Consider the following 21,350-nt stretch of genomic DNA (forward strand, 5'->3'; position numbering starts at 1 on the left):
TGGATACTAACAGGACTTTATTTGGATCAAATTTCACCCACTTAGTTTTGTAACCAAAATCAAGAGAAATGTTGCTCACTGTGTTTAGCAGATTTAACCTGTTAGAGACTGGAAGAAGACAGAATACTCTCAAGCAAATTTAAAACTGAATATGAGATGAAAAGCAAAAAAATAAGCTAATTAGTGACCCTGGTCTGTTGTTTTTAGTGTTATCTCTTTGTACCAATGTTTTTTCAGACAGGAAAAGCCAGTATCTGGAGTACTGTGGGCTTTCATACTTTGTCTACTGTAGTTGCTGAAGACCAGGGACTTTTTCTGCCCTATGAAGTATTGGTTCAAGAACATTCAGGCCCTGTATTCCCCACAGCATTGAGGCACAGTTCTGCTCAAGCTTCCTGAACCTCATACAGTTGGCCTCAGCACATCAGTCCAGCCTATCCAGATCCCTCTGCAGAGCAGACCAACACTGCTGCCCAACTTGGTGTCGTCTGCAGACTTACTGAGGGTGTTCTTGATTCCCTTGTCTAGATCATTGATAGAGAGAGAGATTAAAGAGAACTGGGCCCGGTACTGAGCCCTGGGGTACAGCACTTGTGATTGGCCTCCCACTGGATTTAACTCCTTTCACAACAACCCTTTGGGCCTGGCCACCCAGCCATTTTTTCACCCAACAAATCTTATGCCCATCCAAGTCATGAGCAGCCAGCTTCTTCAGGAGAACAGTGTGGGAAACAGCATCAAAAACTTTACTAAAGTTTAGGCTGACCACATCCACTGCCTTTCCTTCATCCACTCAGCAGGTCACCTTGTCATAGAAGGAGTTAAGCTTCACCAAGCAGGACGTGCTGTTCATGAATTCATGCTGGGATCTACCCTGGGCCTGGTCACTTGGTTGCCTAGTATGTGCTGTGTGATGGTCCTCAAGATGATATGCTTGATCTTGATGGTCTTGATCTGATGATCAAGATGACCTTTCCCTGTCACTGAAGTCAGACTGACAGGCCTATAATCTTCCAGGTCCTCCTTCTGGCCCTGCTTGTAGATGGGTGTCCCAACTGGAACCTCCCTGGATAGCCAGGACTGCTGATAAATACCAGAAAGTGGCTTGGTGAGCACTTCTGCCCAGCTCCCTCAGTACCCTTGTGTGGACCCCATCTGGCCCCATAGATTTGTGTACGTCTAAATTAGCAGGTCACTAACCTTTTCCTCTTGGATTATGAGGGCTTCATTCTGCTCCCTGTCGCTATCTACCAGGGGACTGGGTACCTGAAGAACAACTGGTCTTGCAGCTAAAGACTGAGGCAAAGAAGGCAGAAAGTACCTCAGCCTCTTTCTCATTCTTCATCACCCTGTCTCCCCTCATATTCAATAAAGGATAGCAATTCTCCTCAATCCTCTTTTTGTTGTTAATGTATTTATAGATGTATTACATAGAAATACATAATAATGTATTTATTGTCTTTTATGGCAGTAGCCAGATTAAGCTCTATCTGGGCTTTGGCCCTTCTAATTTTCTCTCTTCATAGGCTTGTGACATCATAGTCCTCTTGAGTGGCCTGCTCCTTCTTCCAAAGGTCATAAACCCTCTTATTCTTGAGTTTCATCCTAGTTCTCTGTTCAGCCAAGCTGTTTCCTTTCCCACTGGCTTATATTTTGACACGTGGGGCAGCCCACTCCTGCGCCTTCAAGATTTCCTTCTTGAAGAATGCCCAGCCTTCCTGGACTCCCTTGTTCTTCAGGACTGCCTCCCAAGGGACTCCACCAACCCGTCTCCTACACAGGCTGAAGTCTGCCCTCCAGAAGTCCAGGGCGGCAGTTCTGCTAACCCCACTCCTTACTTTTACAAGAATCAAAAACTATTATTTCATGATCGCTGAGCCCAAGATGGCCTCCAGCCTCCACGTCACCCATGAGTCCTTCTCTGTTCTGAAGCAGGTCCAGCAGGGCACTGTCCCTTGTTGGCTCTCTCACCAGCTGTGTCAGGAATTTATCTTCCACACACTCCAGAAACCTCAGACTGTTTCCTCTCTGCTATATTGTATTTCCAGCAGACATCTGGCAAGATGAAGTCCGCTACAAGAACAAGGGCTAGCAATCATGAGACTTCTCCCAGCTGCTTACAGAATATTTCGTCTGCCCACAGACTTCCAAAAGGAAGCTAGAGGATCCCTTGAAGCTGGATGTTGAGAGGGAGGAGATCAGATCCTACCTGACAGACAGCCTCTGGCACAGGGGCAAAGGGAGAGATCTGAGGCCCCTTTAGGAGCTAGAAAGGATAAGCTCCTAAATGATGGAGCTTACTTGGTGTTTGTGAGATGTGTGCTGGGTTATGGCATTTTCCACTGGGAACTCTTGGAGCTGAGATCACCACATGGGGCATGTTCTGGGGATAGATGGTTGCATCTTCCCCGAGCAGCTGGAGTGCACGCCAGGGGGCTCTGCATCTGCCCTGCAGGAATTTTCAAAGTGAAAACTGAGACCTGTAGGAAAAGTTAAAAATAACGTGTGATGCAGTAAAGAATGGGGCAAGAAAAGAAACAAAGAAAATAGGAGGACAGGTAAAGTGAAACGTGTGGGCTGCAGCTAAATATGCAGTGTTGTTCCCGCTTGCGCAGGCGGCTGACGCGCAGCTCTGCGTTGTGTAGGCACCCCCAGCAGCTCAGAGCTGGCCTGCAAGGGCTCCAGGGACAGTACCAGGACAGAAAGAAGAGCGGTAGCAAGTCCTTATTTTTCAGCTACACAAAACGGATTGGCGCTGTGAGAGGGAGATGAATTTAGCAAAATGGTGCCTGTGGATTAGCATTCAGAGAGAGAGGGGGAGAGGCCTCCTCTATTTTCCTTGCTATTGTCACAGAAATGGGTGCTTGAGAGGATTTAAATCAAACTTGCAGAGGAATGTTGGCCCTTGAAGGCGAAGCACAGGTGAGGTAACTGGGATAAAATGGAGCCAGCTCTGTCAGAAGGGGCCCCCACCTCACACACAGAGAAGGAAGCTGATGGCTGGAAATAAGACCAGGGTGAGAAGAGGTCTGGAAAACCTGGCCTGTGAAGAATGGGGTTGTTTAGTCTATGAAAGAAAAGTCTAAGAGCATGAGTAATCCTTAGACATCTAAATAATTAATATAGAGAGAGGTAGCAATGGCCTGTGTTTTGAGTCCATTCACAGAAGAACACAAATAAATGCATGAGAAACATGGATGATTAAGATTTTGAAATCAGTGCAAGCCTTTTAAGAATAAGCCCAGATGGGTGACAGAGACATTTCCAGATGAGAGGCAGAGTGTTCCTCAGTGGTAATTTAAGAGAACAAGCTAAAGAGAAGCTAAAATAGACCAGTTCTGTTGGAAGGGACCTACAGAGACTATCTGGCCCAGCTGCCTGACCGCTTCAGGGCTAACCAAAGCTAAAGCAGATGAGGGCCTTGTCCAAATGCCTCTGGCACGGGGCACCAACCACCTCTCTAGGAAGCCTGCTCCAGCATTTGGCCACCCTCTGGGTAAGGAAATCCCACTGCCCTGTCCCAGGTGCGGCACCCGGTGTTTGGCTTTGTGGAGCTTCGTGCTGCTGGTGGTTGCGCAGAGCTCCAACATCTCCAGGCCCCTCTGCAAGGCCTTTGGTGACGGTTCACGTTTTCCCCTGTTCATACCTCAGAGATAGGAAGTGGTCTCACTCACCTTCTCAACGTGTTCTTTGTGGTACCTCTGACATTTATTGTGCATTGTAGCTCTATTATTTTTGAAGCCTGCTGCCTCTGGTTTTAACACATATGCAAGCCAAGAGTTACTCAATTCAGCGGACTTATTTAATCATCAGAAATGTTAAAATTATTCAACCAAAGCAAGCAAAAAGCAAAAATTGCCACTTGCACCAAATAATAGCAATTTGTCAGCTTTAATAGCTGCTGTATAATTTATAAAGATAAAAGGCTACAGTCATTTCTTTTCATTTTTAGAGTTTTAAATAGATCCCAAAGTGCAATCGCTGTGTGTGTGTACTGGAGCCTGTGTTCTGCCTCCCAGGAAGTAACAGATGACCAGAGACACCAAATCCCTTTACTTCACTGATCTGTCTTACACCATCTACATGTTGAGAAAATCAAAACAGAATGGCTGGATGGAAGAAAAGCAAACCAAGATTTTTCTGGAGTTTATTTTGCTCTAATTTTTGGAAAAGGAGGTTTGCTGCTCCACTTGCAAAGCCTGATTACCAGGTGAGCGGACCAAGTATTGCCTTTTAAGCACACTGTAATGGACATGTATGGTGTCTGATGGCCAAGGCTCTGCTGTCTGGATGTTCTGCGCACCTGTATGTATCAAACATCCATCTAACATGTCTTTGAGCACGTTTGCACTTCTGTGTGGCTGAGAACTGCAGCCCAGGTGGGAACTAGAAAAGAGGTGCTGCCGACAGTGACTTCCACTGCTTTACTGAAGAGTAGCACACCTATTGCTAAGGAAGTAACTGCACTTCATTTTCCTAATATCGTCCGTTATAAATTCTTTGAGACTAATAAAAGAGCTGTGATATCTAAGGGTATGTAAGTGTGCATTACAAGGCACTGAAACAAAAGTTTTACTTGGCTTCCTTAAAGTTCCCAATCCATGTGATTTTCTTATGACTAAATGCAGGCTGGGGAGAGCTCTGAGAGAGCTGATAAATTTGATACTAAGCCTTCACGTTCTTTAACACTGCACAGGTGATCAGTCTCTGGCCATGCTCCCAGGGGCCTGTGCCTGGCCCGTTCAGCCCGGTAAGCTGTCTGCATCTCTGCCATCCTCCAAGCTGCAGAGCGAGCCTGCAGAGGACTGTTCAGTGCTTTTTGCAGCCTTTTCAGGTCACGTTCAAGAACTTTGCATTTTTTCTGCTGCATCCCTCCTCAAAAACTCACAGAGGCCCCTTAACCCTGCAGATAATTTTAGCTCTCTGCTCTGGCAGAGGCCCTGGCACAGGAAGGTTTCTGCCATCTGGTAGCCTGTCATACCTGAAGGGCCCTTTGCCTGTGTTTGGAACGAGGAGTTATTTTTGATGCTGGTTCTGACGTTAGCCATGGGTATTCCTGGAGGATTTCCAAGTTTTGTAATTGCCATTGTATCCTTGTTTTTTCCTCTTCTTATTTTTTAAAGTTTCCCTGCTTATGTTCTTCTGTGCTTTCCACCAGGATAGAAATAGAGAACCCATTTTCTCGTTTTGGACTACCCAACACAAGACTCCTGTTTCCTGTCTTCTGGTCCCTGGCCACCCTTGGGGCGCTGTCACCCCCATGCAGCGAGCAGACAGAACTCCTCAGGCGCTGTCCTGAGCACACAGAGTCACCGGTGTCCTTACAGCAGCACAGGAGAGCACCATCAGGTGAGTTATGCATCAGTTCATGGCCTGAACAAGGAAAAAACTTTTTGTTTCCAGCTTCAGTGATGTAATTCATATCTGTTTCTATAGGAGCAGTGCCTTTCAGTGTGAGCGATGGACAGGTTAATGCACAGTCTGAGGGGCAGCTTTCCCCAGTGCGGGAATAAGAGCAGCGGTACGAGTCAGCAGCATGCCAGCTTCTGCATCTGCTGCAGTCTTCCTGAATGACCTTGGACAAACTGTATAGTTCGTTTATGCCTCAGTCTCTCTTGCTGTGCAACAGGAAGGAAAAAGCACCCTCCCAGACCTTGCTCTTGCACATGCAGGGCAGCAGCTCCCTTGTGCAGAGTTCAGCCTGGGCTGTGCTTGGCCGTAACGAAGGTCTGATCTCAGTGAGAACTAGGAACAGCTTACTGTAAATAACACCAATAACAGCGCTGATGCTCTGTATACTTTGTAACGCTCTGTGTACTCTGTGAGAGTACACAGCCTGCACAAGGCAGCATCTGTGTGTGCTCAGATAAGTTGCACGCAGCAGCCGTTTTGCACCAGCTGCCGTGGTTGCAGCGCGGTGTCTGCCGGTTGTGCCAGCGGTGGTAGGCAGGGGTGTGAGCAGCTCCGTGTGCGTTCCCATCTCTGTGTTCAGTGTCTGCTTCTGGCACTGTCATCTCTTTCATTTATGAATGAGTGGGTGCGGGAGGAGAGGGCTGGGCTGGCTGACTCGACTCCTTTGCAGTTGTACTATAAAGAGCACAGGAGCTGGAACACAATCTCCTCCTCCTTCCCTGCACTGTTTCACCGGCAGCCTCGCTCACAGCTGGAGGAAGACAGCCTCGCCAGCAGCCTGAGCAGAAGCTGGGAGAAGGGAAGTCTTCTGCTCTTTGCTCTGCAGGAAAACCATCTTTGTATAAACTGCTCACAGGTGAGTGTCATTTTTTACCTATTCATTCTTAAAAGCAAACAATTTTTCCATCATTGCTTATATAATGTTACGACTCCTGGAAAGGTGGCAGAACAGTTTTTTGGCTAGGTTGTTAAAAGTGAAGCAAAGCAAAACAAAGGAGGGATTCCAAGGACTCAACCAAAGCAATGTGTCCAAAAATTCACAACTTCAAAATAAATTTCCTTGGCAAGTTCCCACTAGTGGAAAACTTCAAATAGAAGCTCTTCCAAAAAAAACTTTCTGGAGTTCCAATTAGGTGCAAGGAGAGCCAAATGTTGAAGTTGTATTGATGAGAGGGAATTGTTAAGATAAACTAAGAATCTGTCTCGTGTTTGCAGCAGGGAACAAGAGCAACAGCCAGTAGATAAATTTCAGTAGTCATTTTCAGAGCAGTTAGTAGGAGTTGACTAGATACAAATTTTTCAAAATAACTAATAAGGTATTTAAATATTTCACTTCCCCTGAAGACATAACCAAAAGTTAGGCATACCTGCAGAAAACTGCTAAACCTTGTAGGTGCTCTGTGTACAGCCATATAGATTTGTCTTTGTCTCTCAAATGTTTGCCATTAATATATTTTCCAAACGATAAGACACTTTTCCTGCTGCTGTTCAGAACCTGACTAGAGAAACTTTAAATGTGAAGGTTTGTTTAGTGAAACTAAATCCATTCTATCAGAAATTAATCTGCCTTTTTTTTTTAATAGGATTAAAAACATTCATTATGTAGGTTGCCTGTGTTTCTTGTGTGTTTTCCTGGTTCTTGGCAGTCTTTGAAAAGCAAGCAAGAAAGTAAATCACTGAGAGATCCACTTCCAAGTGTGCTGTGGGTTGGGGATGGGGAGTTGAGAAATGGAAAATTTTGAAGAATTTTCAGCCTTGTGCTGTGCTTTTCTGTTCAGAACATGTGCAGATATCTAGTAAAAAATTAAGGAAATTTAACAGGAAATTAGAGAGACAAGGAAAAATGGCTACACACAAGCTCATAAGATGTGACACCGTCACTGTGAGCGTTTCAGGACATTCTGAGCAGTCTGTTAATCAGCTCCTGCTGTGACTTTTTCCACAGTAACACCCTGTGTTCACATTGCCTCCAGAAGAGTATGACATCTGACCACTTCTTCTTTCAAGTTTGCTTTAATCAAGAAGTTGCTAAGAAGTAAGTCAATCCCCCATGCATGTAATGTCCACTCCTCTGTTCCTTTTCTGAGCAAATCAAAAATGTACTGTCCTCAGTGCTATCCTTCCTGCCTCCCCATCTTACTCCTCGTATTTTGGTGTTCCCCATATCTCGCTGCTTCTACGCATGCAATTGTAAGCTCTCTCTGTTACATCAGTGAAGAGGCAGAAGGTAGCTCTTTCCAGCTGATCTTATGTTTGGTGCTATAAAGCTGTAATTCCAAAAAGAAAATAGAAGGTAAATCCCCAAAGTTTTAGGAATCTTTCCAGGGTCAGGAGAGTGCACCATGAGAAAGCGTTGGTTTTACAGAATCAGACCAGTACGTTGCTCTGTGATAGTGGGGCACAGCTGCAAGGTGATAATGTCTACATCACAGCATTGTGATTTGAATATCACAGTTTTAAATTAAGAAAGAAGTGATGGTTCCAATATTTCATTTAAAAAATCTCAGTTGGCATCTGCAGTGGGATTTATTTAACTCACTTTGTGGCTGGCAGAGTAAAAATGACTCCCTTACTTCTGGGACCTGAGGACTATAAAGAACATGAGACAGCAGGAAAAGAGAGAAGAGAGATGGAGGGGAAAGGAGACAATTGAGAAGGATGCATCCCAGCTGAGCTAGGTGCCAGCTAACATTGTGAGCCTGGAAGATGGCTCAGCGCAGAGGTCAGACTGGAAACTTCTTATTTGGGGTCGAGCGCAGTTAGGAGGGGATGCGTGTTCAGAGGTGTACATGTCAACGTACATCTGCCTCTCCTAAGCAGCCCTGTGGTTGCTGTCACTCAGATGAACCAGGAGATAATGTCACTGCGAGTTTTGCTGGCATCCTGTTTGAAAAGCTCACGGAGATGAAAAGTTTGTCCTTGCTAGTTATTTTAGATCTGACCTGAGGGCACACTCACATTTCGCTGGGGCTTTATTGCTGCTACCTGTTCTTGTGTCAGGGCAGTGCTAACTGAACAAAAAGTTATTTCAGTCTCACGAGGGCATTTATACAACTTTTCTAATTATTTTTAAACAAAAACTGTGGAAACAGAACATGGCGGCCTGGTGATGCTGATTACCTTACAATTAGCTGGATGCTTCCTCTAAGAGATGTGCTTTTCCTATAAAGCTTATTTTGAGTGGCTTTTAACAGTTGTTATCAATTATTCTGCCAGCTGAAGCATTTGCAGAGCTGCTGTCCCTGACAGCTGATAGTACTTGATTTTGAAAAGACACAGAACAGCTTTAATGTTTAGGAGAAACTGGCCAATAATTCTAAGTGAAGGTATTAGTAATAATCAGCAGCTAGGAACAGCATTGCACTTCATGCTCTGAGGGATGCATCCTCTGTAATTTGTCTCCAAATTCTCATTCCTTTGTCTTCACTAAAAACCACTCTCTGAACTCTGTTAATCTACTGGGTAGCAAAAGCAGAACTTTGCCACTTCATCTGGAAGCTACAGCTGGTATGCCTGAAAAAGCAAAAAAGACTGAATATTAGGCTTAAAAAGCTCTGTTAGAGAGAGGTTGAGTGATGGGCTCACCTGAAGGATACAAAACTCTGTTCCTCCCTGTGGAGCACTCCCGCCAGAAATTGTTTCTGTGGCAACAAATCCATCTGCAGCCAGGTTGTCCTGGGGTTTGATCTGGGGATGCATATGCACAGACCTGTCACTGTGCCAGAAGCAAATAGAAATTCTGGTCTATAGGTAACGGAGAGGGCAGTCTGCTGCTGGTGCTCCACAACAGGCATCCTCCTGATAGTCTCCACTTAAAAATTGCTACAGCTTTTGCTGCAGGATGAGCTTAATCTCTCGTTCCTGAACATCATTGCTTCATTCTGCAAGCTTTCAAATTTCCTTTCTCTCACATTGTTTGCTCTTGGCTGACAGTAAAGACACACGAGCTTTGAGGAGTGAGAGATCAAGAATGAATGTATTACAAAAGCAAATGCAATCAGGCTATCAAACTTCAGTCACTTTAATGACACCTGAATAAAATGCCAAATAATTTTATTTTCCTTCTGTGAAAGGAAGAAGAAATTTTACTCTGATGGCTGATGATTTATTGTCTATGCACATATCTAATAAGAGTATGTACCTATTTTATGCTCTACATTTAAAAAGCAATTAGAAATAGCTTTCAATGTAGGAATTATTTGTTAAACTAGGAAGAGGTGCCTTAACTTATCATGGCATAACATTATTTGGAATTTGAACTTGTGTCCAAATTTCAGAGATAATCTTACACCTCCACACCAATGCAAAGCTTGTATTTCTGACTAGCGTTAGAATCCCACCTCTCCTACAGCAGCTTGTCCATCTTCTACCCAATAACTCATCAGAATTCCCCTGTAAAAATACTTGAGTGAATGCTGGGGAGTGTGAATGGTTTACAGGAAGCTTGTTACTTTTGCCATAGCTTGCTTCTCTGATGCTATGAAATAAACTTTATCCCTTTCTAGAAAGTAAGCTTTTTCCATTTCTGTGAGGTCATGGTTCCTCAACTACCTTCTCAATTTTTGTGTTGAACCTCTTTTTCCCAGATTTATAATACCATTATTGTGGGCAGGTTGTTTCTTTAAGAGTAGATAAGAGAAGGGTAGTCACTTTTCAAGCATATGGATGTTGAGTTTGTGACTCCAGAAGGGATGCTGTGACTTGCCTCCCAAGGAGAGAGGCGGCAAAAATGACAGGGGCTCTGGCAAGGGGAGGCAGGTAGTCATGGCTCATGTGAACGCTGGTGTCATCTGAAGGTGTGATGGAGAGCGGCTGGAAACAACATTTAGGCTCTTCAGCGGAGAGATGAAGTGCAAGAACTCAATAGCAGGGTGCTGAGGAAGGCTTCTTACACCCTCTGCAAGGCCAGGCAGGGGTACAGAGGTATGAGTGGGAAAGTGGAGGAGAGAATAAGGGCTCGTGTACATCAGGAAATGAGGATGCTCAGAAGTCATAGAATCATAGAATATCCTGAGTTGGAAGGGACCCTTAAGGATCATCAAGTCCAACTCTTGACACCGCACAGGTCTACCCAAAAGTTCAGACCATGTGACTAAGTGCACAGTCCAATCTCTTCTTAAATTCAGACAGGCTCGGTGCAAGTGAAGGAATATAATAGAAAGCCAGGCTTTGTTTAAATTGCAATGAAAGTTAAGGTACTAGCACTTAAAATCATGTGAGTAACAAAATATTTTTTACATGAAAATTAGGAGAATTGAGGAAATGAAAATTCAGGAAATGAAAATATAAGGAAGCCTGCAGATACAGATGCCAGTGCTTTGTTTAGAATGATATTTCCACTGGGGACTGGGTTGCTGGAGTCCTGCATCTTCCAGTTAAAAAGAAAAGAAAAAAGTGAAAAGAACTGAAGTTTGCAGTGATCATCTAGGGAGTGAGAGCAAAGAGGGAAAGAATACAGAGGAAAGCCTTGTCCAAGGCACAAAATCGTTAGAAGTATGAGAAATAACATTGCAGAACAAGCTTTAGATATGGATATTGACTTAGGTCTTCTGGAAACTTGTCTAATTTCCAAGAAAGAAACTGCTCAAAAGAGGGAAGCTTAATTAAAGGCAGCAAAAAGGGATAGCTAGAAGAGTTACATTTCTTCAGGCTAGGTGGGGACTATCTGAAGACACACACACATGCATGCCCTCTCCACAAAAAAATACATAACGGGCTGAACTGAGGGGACTCAGCTGAGGCTGAAAGGAAACAAGCTCGGCTAAAACAGCACTGCGTGGAAGGGTGGATGGTGTGCTAGGCTCGAAGAACAGGATTTAGAACAGAAACGTTTGAAACACACACAATGGGGTCAGCGTAAGCCAAAAACACAAACCTGGTACATGGTGACAGTGCACGTGATGCTAGGTGCTGGCACGGACTGGGTTTATTTCCTGTCATGAATTCTGTCTCTGTGATCAAAGTGAAGCCAAACAGAGGAATACAAATGAAGTTAAAGAAAAATGAGGGGAGGAAGTGAAAAATCTCCAAATACTATAAACAGCTATTTACTTTTCCATGTCTTAAAACTTGTGCTGTACAAAATGAATCATATATGCAGATAATAGCATTTAAAAGAGAGCTGATGGCTTTTATTGAATGTGTCAGTATTTGCTGGGGCGTGCAACAGTGGAAACGTTGACCGGAGATCTGTTCAATCTCTTTAGACACAGCGGAGCTTCAACCACATTTCACTTACACCTGGCAAGTCAATTTTTTCTCCCAGACAGACTTTGGTGTTTGCCAGACGTGATGAGTTGAATTTTGAACGTGATGAGTTGATTATTGCTCGTCCAAGTCGCTGCTCGTCAGCAGCGCTGCTCAGTCGGCTCTACCCAGTGAGCTATCAGTGAGGGAGGGGAACAGTTGTACAGAGCGTTTGGTTGCTCTAAGTGGGATTAGCTTCCCTAATTACTTTCTGTTAATGAGATGGTTCTGTTCGGAGGGCATGTTGTTCTGATACTTAGGTTTAATTACACTGTCTGGAAGCAATGGTATTATAAAAGATGTAAGCAGAAGGAGAATTTGGTCCCTCCTTTGGTCCCTAACTTGCTTCAAGTGCCTGTGGGTACGGAGAGCAAGCTGCTGTCAGTGCACGTCTGCTATATCTGTATGGTGCCTCAGGTGTCTGGGCCAAGGCATGGGCTAACACCTGACATGCTCTGCCCAGCCGTGTGTGAGCACTGACGGGCACAGGGGGCTGCCAGGGGGCTGCGGCCCACGCTCAGCCCGCTCAGAAATCGCAGGGCCCCGTGTGTGGGGCCACAGCTCCCTTGGCAGCATTGCTCTGAGGGGCACGGGCCTGTGGCGGTGCCGAAGGCCGGGGGGCACGCTGGCAGCAGAAGGAAGGCAGCAGTGTTTGAGATGCCGTGCGGATATCACCTAAATCTTCAGTTGCTAAGTTCTTGGCAAGACATCTGGCATTGCCCGGGGGAGTGCGGTGCTGGTATCGGAGCAGGCTGCAGCTTCAGGAAAGAGTCAGACAGAGTCTGGGAAAATGAATCAGAGAAGTGAGGCGATTTGCTCCGAGACTGTAGATGGTGAAATGAATCAGAGCCCGTTTACTTCAGGAGGGAGAAGTTCCTACTTCTGAGTCCCAAGCCTACAACACAGTTGTTCCAGTCCTTGTTCCTCACTGGTATTTTTGCTTGTTGATCATGGCTTGTGTGGTTTCTAATCCGTAAGACCTACTTAGGCTTGGCTCTTCTTCGCAGCTCGCTTTAAATGAGGATTGGCACACAAATTCGGGATTACGAGCAGTTCTATTGTCTGCAGTTGTTCGTTACCTGTTTGCCCACTTGTGAGGCAGAGCCAGGGCGGCGTTCTGGCTTCCGTATTGAGGAGGTTTATGGGAAAGAGAGGCTGAGGTGGCTGAGGTTTTAGCTGGGGGAAAGGAAGATTTGGAGTTGTTCTCTGAGGAACAGAGAGATTAAAGATTTATGCAGAAAGTGGTGCAAGTGGAGCTTCCTTCCACCCACTGCCCTGTACATCCCGGCAGCCTCCAGAAGATGGATGCTGAGGGCAGGAGCTAGCGCAGTGGTGAAATCCTGGAGGGTCACGTCATCCACCTGGCTGATCTTTAACAGCAGGAAGGAGGGGGCAGATGAGGGTCATTTTCAAAAGCTATGAGCCAACTGCTTGAGACAACTGTGGCATGACTAATTCCTGTTATATGATTCATCTCCCTGCTATTAGTTGGACTGCTCGCCTGAAAATACGCATAGTGTGAACTTATTATTACCATAAATAGGGATTTTCCAAAGTGAAGTTTCTTTTCAGCACTTCCCTGTGCTCAGTCAGTTGTTTGGACCCTGCGTTCGGTAAAACAGCCCCAAACCCAGGTAAAGAACATAAAGCAGTCTGAGATGTGGGACAATGTGTGTTTATTGTCCCCTCTGCCTTCCTTACCCCCTAACATCAAGTTGTCCTTCATATGGACAGGCCTCATCTAAGAAGTCCTAAGGCACAAAAATCTGCAATGAAATGCTACAGCAGCAGAACTTACATATACATATATATATATATATATTTAGTTATATTTTTGTACATGTAAAGTCATGTAGATTTTACTTCCAAATATCTTTAATTTCTAGGGGAAAAATTCCCAAATCCCAAATGATGATTTAATTCAAAACTTTTTTTTTGTGGAAATGGTTTTACTTCATGTCAGATTTATACAGTTTGTATTCATGCTATTGCATGTCACCAGGAGGGTCTGATGTGCCTCATCACCTGACAAACAGTAATAGAGAAGAGCATAGGGGAGGGTATTGAGAGCTCTCCAAACGTTTCTTTGCCTTCAAGGGGCATCAGCTGGACCATCCTCAAGATGTTTGCTAAAGACAGCTCTACATCCCACACACCACATACCCCAGTGCTCCACTTACCTTTGCTAGTGGAAACTTTTTTTGTGGTGTTTAAGCCAGTCTCTTGTTCAGGCTTACCCAGAGAGCACGCTTCCTTCTTTGCAATAATCTTTATCACGTCTGAAGGTTTTTGCTGTGTTTGCCCTCATCATTGCCCTCATCATAGACTAAACAAGCCTGCAGATAATGAAGCTCTGTAAGAAACAGCTGGATCAGTATGGACCACAAACCTGAATGTTCTACATTCAACCCACTTCATAAGTCAAACTTTCAGTTAAGCAGGAAACCACCTAGAAAGGCAGCAGCTGAGCACTTTTGGGTGCTGTAACAGAGCTAAGGTACCACGGACCAGTAACTCAGTATTACACAGTACCCCAGAGTCTATATATGGAGAGGGCACAGGGAACTTGTTGAAAAGCAAAATTTACCTTTCTGGAAAATGTCAATATTTCAGAAAAAAATACCCTGAATATCCCGGCAGATTATCATCCTAGGCTAACCTTTGTCCTTTTAATTATAACAGCAAGTCTTCTTCTTAACTGACGTACAAACTGCTGTATATGAGATATGTATTGTGTCTGATAGAAGAAGTCATTAATAAAGCATATTGTATTCTACAGCAGAACACTGGGAAGGATGAGGAGGTTACAATGATCACATACTGAACTGGAGTCAACAATATACTCCCGGAGAAAACCAACACAGAGGAAACATATTGCATTGGGAAGTCTCAGCAGGTGGTGAGTACTACCTCTCCATCCTGTGCACCACTGTAAGGCACTTGTAAGATTAAACTACATTACCATGATGGGCAGTGAGCATTGGAACTAAATTCAGAGGTCATGAAAGTATATGAATTAATTCATTTCTAATATACATTGACTATCTTCATTGGCTTCTAGCTGCCTTGCATCAGTCAGCCCACACCGCTTACATTTAGCTGCATAGGTTAATATTTTCAGCTGTTGGTGGCCAGGGAAAAATTCTATAGAACAGTTAATGACATACCTGATACCCTTTAAGCCACCAAATGAAGCCATTAAAATGTTCTCTACTAGAAGACTTCGTGAGGTGGTAAAGCTTGAGATAGAGGAGGATGGGACTAACTACTGGAGGAAGCAAGGAGTAAACATTTGCCATTGCTAATGTGCTGCAATATTTGGAACTATACTGTTTTAGACCATTGTAGTGGAATATTATTTTAAAAAAATCATACACAACATATTCAATGTCCAATCTAGTGCTTTCAACAAGTATTAATGTACTAGGAGAAGATGAAAGATTAATGAATCAAGGATTTTAAGATGAAGCTGCTACTCAAATTAGCATTATCAATTCCTAGTGGCATGTATGGGCATGAAACCCTGAACTACACCACCATTGTGGTTCACATGGCATCCAAAGTTTTAGTGATGAAATATTTAATGTAAATAGCTTACTTCAGACTTTGGAGAAATTTGATGGTAAACAGAAATGAAGAAGTTGAGACAAATTCCCAAGATATCAAAGTTTGAGCAAATGGAGTGATTTACCCAATACCGTGAATAATTGCATGTCTGTGCTAGGGAAAATTGGGCAGTGCTGACTAATTAGTCTTTTGTTTATGTGGGTTCTGAAAAAATGTTGCTGGCTTCCTTCTTTGACAATAGGCTTATAAATGGAGTCATACAGTAATGACAAAAGTAAAGTGATTTGTAATTATTGGAATACTTCTATGGTTTCCTCCCACTGAAACAAACACACAGAGGAATAATTATTGTTGTATGCAGAGATTCATGTTAGACGACTCCCTTCACAAGTTAACAAATATGGAATGGGTTGTGTGGAGGCCTAAAATAATTTTAGAAGGGAATTCAGTTTGAGAATTGAGGTTGGGTTGGCGGGTGGGGGTTCTTGCCTTTTTTTTTTCTCTCCCCAGTTTATGTAAGATGGTTTCAGAGGGTTAAAAACAGAGAGTCATTTTTTACTGTATGTCCCTGGTAAGACTCTCTTGCAAATAGGACGTACAGTGTTTGTGCTTCTATTGAAAAGAGCAGACTGAAACAAATCAGGAATGAAAGTACAGCAGAGAATCTCCGAGGTAGCCTGTCTGCTTTACAGATGACAAAGCCAGCAGAAAACAGAAGTAAAACTCCTTGCAGCCAACTGCTCGTCACATAGAAGTTTGACAAAAACAGTATTTCTGTGTGCTGTCTCGTATAGTGACTTATACCTCATGCTCCTAGGGACCATGAACTCTGGTATCTATCTTTCAAGTGTTATGTTTGATTCCAGATTCAATGAGAAAGGTTTAGAAACTGGCCCAATTATATATGTGTATATATGGTCAGCAGAGAAATTAATTGTATTCCCTGAAAAGTCGTGTTGATGCTGCATGTAAAACTGGCTGCACTAAAAGAAAGTGAGCAGCACTACTGAGTGCTCTGGGGTCACCAATTAGACATCTCCAGTCTCTAGACTAATCTCTAGGTCTCCAGTGCAACCTAGTTTTTATTCTACTTGCACATTTAAATCAGGCTATGACCTTTAATGAAAAAATTGTAATTTTTTACTGGACTTCTGTCTTAGTACAAGTCATATCAACTCTATCTGACCTCAACAAAACCAGTGCCCCACTGGGGTGCCTGAGCCAAACCTGAGCACCTTTCTTGTAGAAACTGAATGCAGTCGACCTGCATTGCCTTGGTTTTCTTCCAGGCCTGCCAGCACCCTCTTCCTTTGATCTGCCCAGACCAAGTGTCCCAGCACTGCAGCTTTGCTGTTTCAGGTCCCTGAGGTAACAGTACTAACTTGCACGCATCTCCATGGCTTTTCATTGTGCCCTTATGAGTAGCTGTGTAATAACTTGCCTTCTCCCAGGTGTTCAGCAAGGATAAAATACCTTATTCACTAGAATTGTTTCCACCTTTAATAAATGTCCTATAGCCCACTGGTTTGATTCATCTCTGGCAGTCATTGGTATGACGTTTGAGTGCTTCACAAACACTAACCATTTACCTGCTGGAAATGCTTATCTGTAAGGCGATATAATTTTGAATTTGTGGAGACAGAGATGGGGATTATACAGTTTGGTAGCCCAAAACATTTGGACTTTTTCTAATTTTCCTGTGTATTTCTTAGTGAGAAAGGTTCCACAGACTTTACCAGTGGTGAGTGGAGGGGGCACCCGGCTTCATGCCCTGTAAGTGCTACATCCCACTGTAATTCTTTTCTTCTGAGCAGTAACAGAGTGTCTGTAAGTGCATTGTTAGCCATCCTGCTGCATAAACAGATATTCCCCACTGAATACTGACAGATTTTTTTCTTTCCAAGCGTGGTAATTTTGCATTTGTCCTTGGTGGATTTAATTTTGTTTTCAGACCAAGATCATTTTAAATCCTGACTGTTACATATTCCTTCCCAACTCAGTATCATTTTCTGATTTAATAAGTGCATTTTCTATCCCAATATTAACAGGATAGAAATTATGAAATTATGAACCGATGTCATATGAATAGATAAAAATAATAATTAGCATCCTGAATCCATCTAGTCACTGTTGATCCATTCCGGATCAACAGTGACTAGAGGTGACTGCTTTTTGACTGTGGTTGCATCACGCATCAGGCAGTAAGCATAATGCCTTTGTACTTTCCCAGGTGTTACTGAAAATGCATGTTGGGATGTGTCAAAAGTCTTTATGAAATCAAGATGCTCTACATATGTTGCTTCCTTTCCAGCAATTCAGACACATACCTCATCAAAGAAGGAAATTAGATTGGTCCCACACTACTGTTTCTTGTTGAATCCATGCGTCTGTTTCTTACTGTAGCAGCATCTCTAAAGCAGTGCTGCTGCCCTTGCTGCCCATCTCTTCCCCCTCATCCTCCCTGGCTTTGTCCAGCCCTGACATGCAGCTGCTAATTCTTCTCTCTCAAGTCCTGCTTTTCCTCCATACATCTTTAGCCCTGGTGCATGGGACTCTGTGTGAGAAAGAAATCGTTATGATGTCATGAGAGCTACAGCTGTTAAGAAGGGGGCTGTCAGGGCTGAAACCAGGCTGAAGAGGCTACGAGGACAGGGATGACACTGAGCTGTGGGGGGTTGTTCTGGGGGCTGGGGTACTGCCATGTCTGGGATGACATTTGGGTATGAGGCTGCGTGAGGCAAGGCTGATGGCTGCAGGGAATGGGAAGCAATAAATTCATGGATTAATCAGTGGAGATGAGACCAGCTTCCACTACTGTCCCTCATCCCTTCCAACTCTGATTTCCACTCCCTGGAGCAGCAACATGAGCTGCAGCCTGATAAGGCTGCATGACGCAGAGAAAAGAGCACCCATCCATGCCTGAGCCGGCCCTCTGACAGCAGGCAGGTAGGGCTGAGGTCAGAGCTTCTCCCATCTCCCCAAGGAAGGGTGTGAGGTGCGTGCAGCTGCCAGCCCCAGCCCACACTCCGCTCCTGAAGTACGGCAGGACTCACTTGGGGTGAGTCTGAGCAGCTGTGAGTCACTGCTGTAAATACCCATGTATGTGTACCGATTGTCTGACAGCTTGTTCTGGTTGGAGCTGAGCTGGCTGGTGTACGATTCTCCAAACACTCTTCTCAAGACAAGCAATATGTCTGTTTTACCCCAATCTGCCGTAAGTTCTGAAACATCATCCGCAGTAATTCACAAATTGCTCTAGCTGATTCTCTCAGACTGCACAGAGACTTTAAAATATCTGCTGGCCTTTGCTTATCTGCTTTGTCTGTGCCACTCTTCTATTTTTTTTTTTTTAAAGTGAGATACTGGGTCACAATTTTGCTTCTGAAGATTGAAATAAAAAAATAACAGCAAATATTTCAGCCATGTTTAGATCTACAATTTCTGCTTCTGCCTCATGTACTTGTCTTTCCTTTCCCTTCCTTTTCTTGGGGAAGTAAGAAATGGGATATTCCAATAATAATTGGATACTCTGGCCAGCAAAGAAAAGAAACATCCTTATTGCCTTTTTTGGCTCTTTCCACTTGTGACCTTTTTACTTCATCATTCCTCTGGTTTAATCCAGGCATTGTTGTGCCATTTCCTCATAGTCAGCCTTAGTCATGCTCCCCAGTTTCCACTCTATTCTACATTTTTGGGGTGATTTTGTCTAACAGTATTAGGTTTCTCAAGTAGCTAGGAACCTGATAGTCTTTGGAAAGAAAGGTGGTAACAAAGGAGTGGTTGTTTCTTCTTTCCTCTCTTTCAGCCAGAGCATCACCCCAGCGAGATGATTGAGCGTGCGGAGGAGGCAAGAAGGGGCAGAAAGTACCTCTTAAAATAGTAATAAAACCACAGTTATCTTCTGTGGAAGGAATGCTCAGCAACCAGGTGCCATTTCCCCTCTCTCAGATCCTGCCTTTCCTATTGCAGCTCTCACAGCCGCCCCACCTCGCCCCGCTAACCCTCACTCAGGTTAGGGCCTGCCAGTCTCTGCCCAGTTTACATTGCTCCACCGCTCCCTGGTCCCTGCTACTACTCATTGCTTCCAAGCACCTTCCTCTGACCTTGTTCTTCCAGGCTTTGTGAACCAGCGTTGCACCACGCTGACAAACCCTTGAGCCTTGGGGGAAGTTTAGTGTGGGGGTTTAAAGGCCAGTGTTTATGTAGGTAATGATCTGAACCAAATCCAAAACTGAAACAATCTCAGATTTTTGGTTCCAAGATGTGCAGCATGGTCCAAGTCTTGCTATGAAAGCCAAGTGACTCAGGTCTGTTTGTGATGTATGACAGGTGGAAGGACAGATTAAACAGCAAGAGATCTACTGCCATGTAACAGCACACAGCCACGTTGTCCTCCCTGCTCAGGGAAACGAGTGCTTTGTGGATGAGACAAGCTGTGAGCACAACTTTTGCAAATGTGTACAAGGAAGTCCTTTGGCTAAAAATGCGTGGATCTAATCATAGACAGATTTCTTATGAAGAATCTTGTAGTGATGCTCATTGAAACTGGGAAAAAAAAAAAAAAAAAAGAAAAAAGAAAACAACAGCCAGGCACCATCCTATTACTCAGTCTGAGCTGAAGAGGCTATTGTCAGTGGTTCTGGGTTGGTTCCTTTGCCATCACCAGCAGACAGCACTGAAGGTGTTGAGCTGCTCTGCAGTTCACAGTGCAGGGTGGGAATCGTGCTTTTGTCAGCATCTAGGGCATGAAGGGGGTTGGGAAAAAAGAAAGAACCTGCTGTTGAATTGTCAGTGAGTGATGAAAGTTGGCTTATTTAGACAAGAAAAAGTCAAGCTCTCCAAAGCCTGGAGATCCTTGGCTTTATTTTTCATCCAAGAACAAGAGGAGTGTTTGGAGCTCATCTACAGGTTTTCTTGCCAAGACTGGGGCTTAGGTAGGTAACACTGAAAAGACATGGGCATATGAGAGAGAGAGAGAGAAATCTTGCCTGGAAATGTCTGCGGACTCGTGATACTGGAGGTGTTACATAACCTAAGCTTTAAAAAAACCCACACAGCTGCACTATTTCCATATTAAAGCTGTCTAAATGGAATGCCTGTGTGTTCCCATCCATAGCTGCTTTCAGCTTTATGATTATCTGCACCCCAGATGTTTTTCTTACAGCAACTTTTTCATTTTTCTCCTCCTACTATCTAGGCTGGCTTAGTAAGTAATGAGGGAGCTATTTGTCTTTCCTATCCCCTGCATCGCCTTTCCTTCAGTTTCCAATTTGCCAGGGAGCTTGTAAGTTACTGTGTATTATATTCCTAATAACAGAGTGGTCTTTAAAGGCTGTTCTTCCACAACATCCATTGGACACCCTCATTGCAGTGTTTTGATACCAGTCTTGACGAAAAAGCACGCAGTTTCATTCCTGGCCAGTGCAGAGCTATGTTAATGTACTTGGGTTGTGGGGAAAGAAGGGGAAAGGTAAACTACCTTCCTATTTCCCAGTTGGCTGCTGAAGCTGTCACTGGTGAGGCACGAGGTGGTCAGAGGGCCCTGAGGTGTCTCAGAGCCCACACACTGAGGATGTTGAAACAAAGGAGTTTTCCAAGCTCACTTCATCCACAGACCAGAAGAGCAGCATAAAGCAGCTATTGTGCCAAAGAGAATCTGGAGCTTTGCAACAGCCAGCCTTCTCTTCCTGGCCCCAAAACAGCACACACCAGCACTTCCTCCAGGAGCAGGAAACATTACTGTAATCAGAAGTGTGTATTATATTAGAACAATATCATATCAATAAGACTTCTTCTGTGTCTTTCACATTCTGCATTCTGGCCAGACTTTTAAGCTAAGCAGATATGAATTTTACAATCATGTTCTTCATGACATAAACATAATTTAATAAAAACAGTTTGAGTTCTTAGAGGAAAAGAAGCATTTTCAAAAAAACAGTGCAACTGTGGAGTACATCTGCTTTTTCTCACACTGTGACCCATTTTGGCCTACTGGGTAACACTGAGAAAACAGAGAGCTCTTGAACTATGAACATATAAAGACAGTTCTGACTCTTGAAAGGTATTGACAACCTTCAAAGTACTTTCTACAGTCTTTTAGATTATCAATTTGGTCTTATCAACAG

General features: G+C 43.9%; 1 protein-coding gene across 4 annotated transcripts in view; it reads left to right on the forward strand.

Moving 5' to 3' along the window:
* Window positions 1-1,523: 1,523 nt before the first annotated feature.
* Window positions 1,524-21,350, forward strand: part of GPR68 (G protein-coupled receptor 68) — a 30,486-nt gene continuing 10,659 nt past the window's right edge. For 3 of the 4 annotated variants that reach the window (XR_011809524.1, XR_011809525.1, XM_072038367.1), the window contains exons 1-4: window positions 1,524-4,210; window positions 5,159-6,268; window positions 7,358-7,447; window positions 14,438-14,557. The gene's annotated coding sequence lies outside the window, so the exon portion shown is untranslated. Of the gene's footprint in view, window positions 4,211-5,158; window positions 6,269-7,357; window positions 7,448-14,437; window positions 14,558-17,354; window positions 18,440-21,350 lie in introns of those variants that run through there. The other variant, XM_038180272.2, reaches the window with a different exon arrangement.

Source organism: Anas platyrhynchos, chromosome 5 (genome assembly GCF_047663525.1).
Source record: "Anas platyrhynchos isolate ZD024472 breed Pekin duck chromosome 5, IASCAAS_PekinDuck_T2T, whole genome shotgun sequence".
Taxonomy (NCBI): Eukaryota; Metazoa; Chordata; class Aves; order Anseriformes; family Anatidae; genus Anas; species Anas platyrhynchos.